The 11,454-nt window shown below is 26.4% G+C and overlaps 1 long non-coding RNA gene across 1 annotated transcript; it reads right to left on the bottom strand.

The window, feature by feature from the left end:
* Positions 1–9,706: 9,706 nt before the first annotated feature.
* Positions 9,707–10,992, bottom strand: LOC110903574. Its single transcript, XR_004876650.1, has 2 exons — positions 10,653–10,992; positions 9,707–10,465 (listed from the first exon to the last, which is right to left on the bottom strand). It is a non-coding gene; the product is annotated as an uncharacterized LOC110903574 (long non-coding RNA).
* Between the last annotated feature and the right edge of the window lie 462 nt (positions 10,993–11,454).

The raw sequence follows: 11,454 nt of genomic DNA on the forward strand, positions 1-11,454 counted from the left end.
GGGGCTTTTTATAAAGTGTAACGTTTGTTTGGGTTGATATTGCTATTTGGTCCTTGTAGTTTTTGTTAATGTAATATTGAGTCTTATTTTAGACTTTTAGTTTTAGTTACTTAGTTAGGAGAGTAACTTATTTGGGCTTTGGGTAAAATTTAAGGTTTGGTTCCTTATTTGAAAAAAGTGCATGGATCATCCTTGTTGTTGGTTTGGATTTTAAAAGAAATTAGTATTGAGGATCTGCGTATTATGGCGGACCTGTAGTCGTATATGTAATTTAGGTAAACCAGAGGGATCATCTTGTAATTAGTTTAAAGAAATGAATTCAAAAAATATACATTTTATACATAAAACAAATAACTCAAAACATATAACTTTAAATGTTACATCATATAAAGTAAGGAAATAGTATTGTTTGAGGATGTAAAATAAATGATGAATATCCTTAAAATGGAAAACAAAATAAAGAATGATAAAAAGAAGGGAAGAAAAATTCTATTGTGAGAGGCGGCTCTCTAGCGCGGACCTGGTTAAAACAACGTATGCTAGACCTCCTAACATTCTCTTTAAAGAAAACAAATGTCAGCAGGTGTAAATAACTTGAAGTAAACTCTTTAAACTTGGTGCATATCATCTTGTACCTTATGCATTAGAAATGGTAAAAAGTAGAATATTTATGTGTTTGTGCAAAAAATCGTAATTGAGATTGAAGATCATGTACATTAATTCAAAAGTATAAAAAATATTGTAGAGATGATATGTGTTCTCGATTTATATTAATTCAAAAGGGTAAACAATTAATTTTCTTATTGATTTAATTAATTGATAACATTCCATAACCGTCACCCTTAATATATGAATACGAATTAAGGATTAATCTACGAATTTGTGTCATCTCGTTCATCAATTATTAATTCTGAAGATCGCAGAATGAAAATTTATAGAGTGTTATATAGTGATGGATGCAGAATGAAGGCTTTTATATAATATTAATCTCTATAAAACACTACGAATAGCATATAACATCATATAACCCTTTTATAACTCTATATAACACTACAACATTATATATAACACTGCAACCACCATTCAGGACTGTATCGTGTTATATATTTTGATATAGTGTTATATAGTGTTTTTGGTGTTATACAGTGTTATATGATGGATGTATAGTGCTATATAATGTTATATGGTATTATATAGTGTTATATAGTGTTATTTAGAGTTATATAGTGTTATATTTTTCTGATAGCATGTCTATGATAGATGTATAGTGTTATATATTGTTTTATAGTGTTATATAGTGTTACATAGTGTTATATGGTGTTACATAATGCTATACAGTCTTATATGGTGTTATATAGTGTTATATGATGATGTATAGTGTTATATATTTCTTATAGCATCTACATATTTATGGATTTTTTAGAATGTCCGAATTTTAGAATAAGATTAAAATTGAATCGCTAGAATTTAGGAGTGAGTCGCTAGAATTTAGGAGATGTTACCTAATTTGAAACATATACAAAGACACTATTATCACTACAATTTTCAAATCAGTCCAAATAATTAAAACACAATTTATAATTTGATCCCTATTGATCTCAACCATTAGATCAAAGATTTAATGGTTTAAAACACTTCTCATACTTTAGACACTTTGTACACTATCCCTACCATGGTAATTGATATAGGGTTGATGGTTATTTACTTTAAATTTTTATGACCGTTGATTGGGAATTTGCCAATTTGGGATGTTAAATTGTTAATCATCTTATTTGAAACTTTAATTTTACTATTATTGTTAGAACACATATAAAGAAATTAATAAGTATTACATGTTGAATTTGCCAATTTGGGATGTTAATATGTAGTAATGGGGCTTGGAGGTTCTACTCTCCTTAACGTGAGTAGATAAAAAATTCCACTTTTAGGGGGAACATATAATGGGCCAGAGGGGGCCAAGCCCCCATACTTTTAGGCGTGTAAGTGTTAATATTAGCCCATTAGGTTTGGATGATATTAATTTCTGTGTGATTGGGCCCCTTCTCACATAACCTATCCAACCCATTTAATTCAAACTATCTAAACACGTAAAAAAAAAAAAAGATAGAACGTCATTTTCACTGAATCATTTTATTCATATTTATGGGTGAGATAGTTAAACATCTATACTATATTATAATACATGAGGGAAGAATTCCTAAAAGTTAAGAACTTCTTCCCCCATTATTTATAAATAAACCCCTAGAATGAGGGTAAAGTGGTCTTTTAAACCATAATTATTTTTTAGTCCCTCAGTCTATTACATTTAAATCCTTGACATTTAACATAATTATGGGTAATTAGTTACACTTCCCCCCCCCCTCTTTAGTTCTTTAATGTATTCCTGCGATATCTTACAACCCTTAATGTTTTAAAAAAATCCGAAGGTACCATGACGATCGGCACATTTTTTTAAACGTTTCGATAGTTGTCTTTTTTAGTTTCGCCGTGCGTTCATAAAGTACAAATAGCCGATGCGTAAATGTACAATTGATTAAAGCCAACATTTGGTTTTTACCCAAATCAGCTTTGACCATTACCTAGCTACCGTACATTAACATTTGTTTTTTACCCAAGTTTTTTATTTTGAACGGCATTAATAAACTAAAATATTCCCTAATTTTACTTGTACAGAGTCAGTTTGTTGTGGCATGTTTAATATAGTAAGTATAGATAAAACTCACAACAAACTTCCTATTAAACATGCCACAACAAACTAAACAGGATATGTGCATCTTATTTTAAAAACTTAAAACTCACAACAAACTTCCTAAATAAATTGATGACCAATCTAAAACTAAACCCTAATGGACTACTATAAATACATAGCAAATACTCACAATTCTACATTTCTATTGCTAAACAGATTTAAAATATGGAGCCAGTTCTGAATTCACTTGATGCGAAAAAATAAGCATGCGATATTGAAAAATCTAAGGTCGGTTCTATGATAAGTTTTGTTATATCGCAATAATGAATAATTGTTTTCTTTTATTTACTTTTATGTGAATACTAACTTATTTGATTTTTCAGATTCGACACACCAATTTAAACACCCCAGTTGTCGAACAAGCTTTTGTTAGTTTTGAAGTAATATTTTCGCTTATAATCTTTCATATTAACAAGTTCGTTATGTTATTATTTGGTGTTTTATTGTAGGATGATGGTGATAATAGTGTTGAAATTATTTCTTATGGTGCAATGTTCAGTCCATACAAGTCTAAGCTTCAACGTCAATTTAGTGAAGAGGTAATTTTAAAATTTATTTAATCTTTTTAAAATTTTTATTCAATATTTGTTCTTTTTTTTAATTTATTTAATTATTTTTTAACTTTTTTGTTAAATTTTTCTTTTTTAAGGATCGGAAGTATGAGAATCAAAAGAAAAGATCTAAGAGACTCTCTGAATGGAAATGGGTCGAGGTTATAAATTTAGATGATTCTGAGGACGATGAGAAAAAAGATGAATTAGATGATACTGCTGATTCGAGCACAAACAAGAAAAACGGATCAAAAAATTAGAGATTTTAGATGAAATATATCAAGTGTTTTTATGTTTTTTTTTATTTTCAGTTGTTTTTGTTTGATATAGACTATCCCATGAATAATAAAGTTTATTTTATATTTGAAGTTTATGTTTTGTGTTATTTTATTGCACTTATAATTTACATCTCGATTAAACTAATATACTTTAGTACTTAATCATGTTCGTATTATATAATTTACATGTTCGTACTTGATCATTTCCAAAGAGATAATTAGATAAATTCGATTACCAAGAATGGCCAAAACATGAAAACTACCTCTTGGTTTGGAGTAAATTCAAAATTGTATTTACAAAGCACACTAAACTTATTCAATTTAACAGTCATGTTTCACGAGGATTTCGTATATATCCATTAGTGCCTTCTATAAAAAAAACTGTTGGACGACACGAGATATGAAAAAATAATTAAATAATATTATAGATTTTTCGAATAATTTGTATTTCTTAAATAAAAAGATAAAGTTAATAAAGATATAAACTTTTACATCCTATTTTTTTTTATAAAAACTGTTTTATAAAAATATGATTTTTTAAATATTTATAAAAATGAAATTTAACATTAGTTAAAGGTCTTTAAAACGTACCTACAAGTCACCTACTATTTTTTACTTTTTACTTTTTCAAAAACGAAAATTTTAAAATTAAAGTTTATTGGATGAGTATGATGTGGATATTTAAAAAAGTTATGGACTTTAAACAATAAAATTATAAACTTTATCATTTCACCAACAAAATAAACTTACTTTATAACGATAGCAACTTATTTTTTATTTTTTGTCATTTGTTTAGTATTTTTTATTAACCAACGAATCTTTACATGTTTAAAACAGTTTTTCTATACTTTATTTATTATTAATTTTTATAACAAAACAAAACTTTGATATTTAGTAGATAGAAAATAAACTATGTTCCAAAATTTTAGGAATTATTTAATACTAATTTACGGATTAGTAGATAGATAGTAAACTATATCCCAAAATTTTAGGAATTATTTAATACTAATTTACGATATTTAGTAGATAAATAGTAAACTATGTCCCAAAATTTTAGGAATTATAAGTCAACTAATAAAAAAAAATAATTATTGCAGTTATTCTTGGATATTAATCTAATAATTTGCATCTTTTAATTAAAAAGTAATAAAGTAATAAACTTTAAAGCTAAACTAAAACACTGAACTTACTATGATATAAAGTTAATAAAAAAATAATTATTTTATAAACATTTTTATAACAAGTAATATAAATAAAATACTCCAGAAATTTACAATCTTTACTAGATAAATTCTAAACTGGGTTCCAAACTTTTAGGAATTATAAGTTCAACTATATTGTTATAGATAATATTAGTCAGTTCTAAAATAATTATTTACCAACTTGACTAGATACATAGTAGTGGATTGTGTTGGATATTTTTAGGGATTATTAGTTAAAAGTAGACTCATATAGATAAGATTAGTTAGAAACTAAAAATTTGAACTTAGTATGATATAAAGTTAATAAAGATATAAACTCTTATCATCCTATTTTTTATAAAAACAGTTTATGAAATCTTATAAAAATATGAATTTTTTATATTTGTAAAAACCCGAAATTTAACAATTTAAGTTAAAGCTCTAAAACGTACTTACGAGTCAAATACTATTTTTTATTGTTATAAAAACGAAAATTTTAAACTTAAAGTTTATTGGATGAGTACTATGTGGATATTTATAAAAAGTTATGAACTTTAAAGAATAAAATTATACTTTATCATTTAACCAATAAAATAAACAAACTTTACAATTATAACAACTTATCTTTTATTTTTTGTCTTTTGATTATTAATTTTTATACAAAAAAAACAATATTTTTTGTCTTTTGGTTATTATTTTTTATAAAAGAACAAAACTTTTACATATGTGTAAACTTATGACATATATCCACCACAATAATGTTATCATAAATATTATACGAATAAGAAAACTACCAGAAACGAGTTTTGCAATGCAAAGTGTCGCCCCCGCTGCATCGCGCGGGCACCCTACTAGTGATATAAAATTATAAATCACTATTACTTATTAGGGTTATCGATTAAAATTTAGAACCTAAAATGCTATTAGTATTGAATAGCTTTTAACTTTTTTCACAAGATATCTTGAAAAGGAGTAAACTGTCAAAATGGTTATTGAGTTTGAGTTTTTGCCACTTTGGTCTAAAATTCAAACCTTTTGAATTTGGGTCCCTGTGCTTTTAATTTTGTTACCATTTTCATACAAAATCAATATCTAGTCAGATTTTTTAGTTAACATCCAACATTTCTTGGCTTTCCACCCTTTTAATGAAAGACAAAATGGTCAGAGTTTTTTAATTTGTTATAACTAGTAGGGTGCCCGCGCGATGCGGCGGGGGCAACACTTTGCATTGCAAAACTCGTTTCTGGTACTTTTCTTATTTGTATAATATTTATGATAACATTATTGTGGTGGATATATGTCATAAGTTTACACATATGTAAAAGTTTTGTTCTTTTTTAAAAAATAATAACCAAAAGACAAAAAATATTGTTTTTTTTGTATAAAAATTAATAATCAAAAGACAAAAAATAAAAGATAAGTTGTTATAATTGTAAAGTTTGTTTATTTTATTGGTTAAATTATAAAGTGTAATTTTATTCTTTAAAGTTCATAACTTTTTATAAATATCCACATAGTACTCATCCAATAAACTTTAAGTTTAAAATTTTCGTTTTTAAAAAAATTAAAAATAGTATTTGACTCGTAAGTACGTTTTAGAGCTTTAACATAAATTGTTAAATTTCGGGTTTTTACAAATATAAAAAATTTATATTTTTATAAGATTTCATAAACTGTTTTTATAAAAAAATAGGATGATAAGAGTTTATATCTTTATTAACTTTATATCATACTAAGTTCAAATTTTTAGTTCATAACTAATCTTATCTATATGAGTCTACTTTTAACTAATAATCCCTAAAAATATGCAACACAATCTACTACTATGTATCTAGTCAAGTTGGTAAATAATTATTTTAGAACTGACTAATATTATCTATAACAATATAGTTGAACTTATAATTCCTAAAAGTTTGGAACCCAGTTTAGAATTTATCTAGTAAAGATTGTAAATTTCTGGAGTATTTTATTTATATTACTTGTTATAAAAATGTTTATAAAATAATTATTTTTTTATTAAATTTATATCATAGTAAGTTCAGTTTTTTAGTTTAGCTTTAAAGTTTATTACTTTATTACTTTTTAATTAAAAAATGCAAATTATTAGATTAATATCCAAGAATAACTGCAATAATTATTTTTTTTATTAGTTGACTTATAATTCCTAAAATTTTGGGACATAGTTTACTATTTATCTACTAAATATCGTAAATTAGTATTAAATAATTCCTAAAATTTTGGGATATAGTTTACTATCTATCTACTAATCCGTAAATTAGTATTAAATAATTCCTAAAATTTTGGAACATAGTTTATCTTCTATCTACTAAATATCAATGTTTTGTTTTGTTATAAAAATTAATAATAAATAAAGTATAGAAAAACTGTTTTAAACATGTAAAGATTCGTTTGTTAATAAAAAAATACTAAACAAATGACAAAAAATAAAAAATAAGTTGCTATCTTTATAAAGTAAGTTTATTTTGTTGGTGAAATGATAAAGTTTATAATTTTATTGTTTAAAGTCCATTAACTTTTTTAAATATCCACATCATACTCATCCAATAAACTTTAATTTTAAAATTTTCGTTTTTGAAAAAGTAAAAAGTAAAAAATAGTAGGTGACTTGTAGGTACGTTTTAAACACCTTTAACTAATGTTAAATTTCATTTTTATAAATATTTAGAAAATCATATTTTTTTAAAACAGTTTTTATAAAAAAATAGGATGTAAAAGTTTATATCTTTATTAACTTTATCTTTTTATTTAAGAAATACAAATTATTCGAAAAATCTATAATATTATCTAATTATTTTTTCATATCTCGTGTCGTTCAACAGTTTTTTTATAGAAGGCACTAATGGATATATACGAAATCCTCGTGAAACATGACTGTTAAATTGAATAAGTTAAGTGTGCTTTGTAAATACAATCTTGAATTTACTCCAAACCAAGAGGTAGTTTTCATGTTTTGGTCATTCTTGGTAATCGAATTTATCTCTTTGGAAATGATCAAGTACGAACATGTAAATTATAAGTGTAATAAAATAACACAAAACATAAACTTCAAATATAAAATAAACTTTATTATTCATGGGATAGTCTATATCAAACAAAAACAACTGAAAATAAAAAAAAAACATAAAAACACTTGATATATTTCATCTAAAATCTCTACTTTTTTGACCCGTTTTTCTTGTTTGTGCTCGAATCAGCAGTATCATCTAATTCATCTTCTTTCTCATCGTTCTCAGAATCATCTAAATTTATAACCTCGACCCATTTCCATTCAGAGAGTCTCTTAGATCTTTTCTTTTGATTCTCATACTTTCGATCCTTAAAAAACAAAAATTTAATAAAAAAGTTAAAAAATGATTAAATAAATTTAAAAAAAGAACAAATATTGAATGAAAAAATTTAAAAAAGATTAAATAAATTTTAAAATTACCTCTTCACTAAATTGATGTTGAAGCTTAGACTTGTATGAACTGAACATTGCACCATAAGAAATAATTTCAACACTATTATCACCATCATCCTACAATAAAACACCAAATAATAACATAACGAACTTGTTATTATAAGCGAAAATATTACTTAAAAACTAACAAAAGCTTGTTCGACAACTGGGGTGTTTAAATTGGTGTGTTGGATCTGAAAAATCAAATAAGTTAGTATTCACATAAAAGTAAATAAAAGAAAACAATTATTCATTATTGCGATATAACAAAACTTATCACGGAACCGACCTTAGATTTTTCAATATCGCATGCTTGTTTTTTCGCATCAAGTGAATTCAGAACTGGCTCCATATTTTAAATCTGTTTAGCAATAGAAATGTAGAATTGTGAGTGTTTGCTATGTATTTATAGTAGTCCATTAGGGTTTAGTTTTAGATTGGTCATCCATTTATTTAGGAAGTTTGTTGTGAGTTTTAAGTTTTTAAAATAAGATGCATATATCCTGTTTAGTTTGTTGTGGCATGTTTAATAGGAAGTTTGTTGTGAGTTTTATCTATACTTACTATATTAAACATGACACAACAAACTGACTCTGCACAAGTAAAATTAGGGAATATTTTAGTTTATTAATGCCGTTCAAAATAAAAAAACTTGGGTAAAAAACAAATGTTAATGTACGGTAGCTAAGTAATGGTCAAAGCTGGCTTGGGTAAAAAACAAATGTTGGCTTTAATCAATTGTACATTTACGCATCGTCTATTTGTACTTTATGAACGCACGGCGAAACTAAAAAAGACAACTATCGAAACGTTTAAAAAAATGTGCCGATCGTCATGGTACCTTCGAATTTTTTTTTAAAACATTACGGGTTGTAAGATATCGCAGGAATACATTAAAGAATTAAAGAGGGGGGGGGGGAAGTGTAACTAATTACCCATAATTATGTTAAATGTCAATGATTTAAATGTAATAGATTGAGGAACTAAAAAATAATTATGGTTTAAAAGACCACTTTACCCTCATTCTAGGGGTTTATTTATAAATAATGGGGGAAGAAGTTCTTAACTTTTGGGAATCCTTCCCTCATGTATTATAATATAGTATAGATATATATATATATATATATATATATAGGATAAGGATCATGTGAGAAGTGATAGGCTAGTTGAGAAACTTGAGAAGCATTCTGGACCACACATTTTTCTAAGCCTTTCGTAATATACACATATGTATAGTTTAAAATTGACTATATATATATATATATGTATATTGAGTTATACACATATGTATATAGTCAATTTTAAATTATACATATGTGTATATTACGAAAGGCTTAGAAAAATGTGTGGTTCAGAATGCTTCTCAAGTTTCTCATATAGGGTGGACTTCTCTTAGGATCCCTACCCTATATATATATATATATATATATATATATATATATATATATATATATATATATATATATATATATATATATATATATATATATATATATATATATATATATATATATATATATATAAAACTAAGCAACAGCCAATCAACAAACCTCTCAAACAACAACAACCAACCACATGCCGCCACATCACTATAACCCATCCACCCCACGCTTGTAAATAGTCCATGCCCCTACCCCCACTACCACTCCACGGGGCGATGTTCCAGGTGTGGAGGGGCTTACATGCCAGTTCTAAGCCCCAATACCGTGTAGTCTAAGGTCCAACAAAAGTAAGAATCACAAATAATTCTTTTGTGAGATTAATAAATGATTTATTAGTGAAGTTAATATGTCTCCGTTGAATCAGAACCTCCTTCGGTAGGTTAAAGTTGTGGCTAACAAACAAGTTCATAAGTAGGAGAAATATTTTTGCAATGAGCCTGTAAATTGACATTCCATATCAAAACTTATGAAAATTTGCAAAAACAAAAACAGTATTGAGCAATACTAATTAATATGCCTTACAATCTATAAAATCTTGAATTTGCTCTTCCTGCAAACTTATGAACAAAATCATGTCATAGAATGAATTATAAAAAGAATCATTATATACTGACTTTTAAGATCAAGGTCCTCTTTTTCCACTATTTTGATGTCTTCACTTTTCCCTTTGTATCGTCTCATTTTAACAATCAGTATAGTTGTACCAGATGGCAAATTAACCTGTAAACACAAATCACCTGACACACGAAATATAGATCAATACAAACTATACACGTTTAGTGTATCCTGATCCTCTCATGATGCCTACATAAAAACGAAAATGAAACCGCAAGTCACCAAATGAAGGCAAAAACACCTGGAATAAAGGTCCAACCATAAACCAGACAGTGAATATTTCTTGTACCCCTCACATCATATCTTTTTAACAGAAAAAAACAACCTAATAACAAATACTACTTTGAAGATAAAAGGATGCCGAAAAGAAACATACGAAGTGACTCAAGCATCTGGAACATTAGTGATTTTCTGGAACGCAATCGTTCATCTGATAGAGGAGATGATGTTAGGGTTTTGGGTAGGAAAGAAACCCCATCGCTAGATCTGGTATCTAATAGAGGAGATGATGTTATGGTTTTGGGTAGGAGTAGAACCCATTGCTAGATCTGAGTAGGGTTTTTAGGTAGAAGAGGATATGAATTTTGTTAGAGAGAAGAATGAATGCGGCGATTGTGTGAATTTTAAAACCGTATTTCAAAATTCAAATATATTCGAAGATGGAGCTAATAGTTCTTGCTGTGATTTCTTGTGCTTTAAAACATTGTGAAGATGACTTTAGTATTGTAATTTAAAGTTTAAATTTAAAAAAAACATCGATTTTGAGGTAAACTTTAATATTATAATTTAAATTTTAAATTTAAAATAAAATGGATTGGTTAAGTATGAGATTTTGTTGCCCCTTTAAAATAGGAAGTTTTGTTGATATTTGGCTAAATTGTAAAGAATTAATCCATTATTCAACAATAGTTTTAATATTAATAATGATATTGTTTTTAGGCTTTAATCTATATTTTATTTGTGATGTGATGATGACTAAGGTATGTCAGGCTTTAATCACTTGTACCTTTTAATATATACATTAATACCGACCAAAACAAATATCAAACCGTCGACAAAAATGAGTAGGTCATCACGTTACTTTTGATTTTTTTTGAAACTTTATAGTTTATAAGATATAGCAAAAATACGTAAAAAAATTATAAGTTTGTTGTGTACAGAGAAAAGTGTAACTAATT

Source organism: Helianthus annuus, chromosome 13, assembly GCF_002127325.2.
Source record: "Helianthus annuus cultivar XRQ/B chromosome 13, HanXRQr2.0-SUNRISE, whole genome shotgun sequence".
Taxonomy (NCBI): Eukaryota; Viridiplantae; Streptophyta; class Magnoliopsida; order Asterales; family Asteraceae; genus Helianthus; species Helianthus annuus.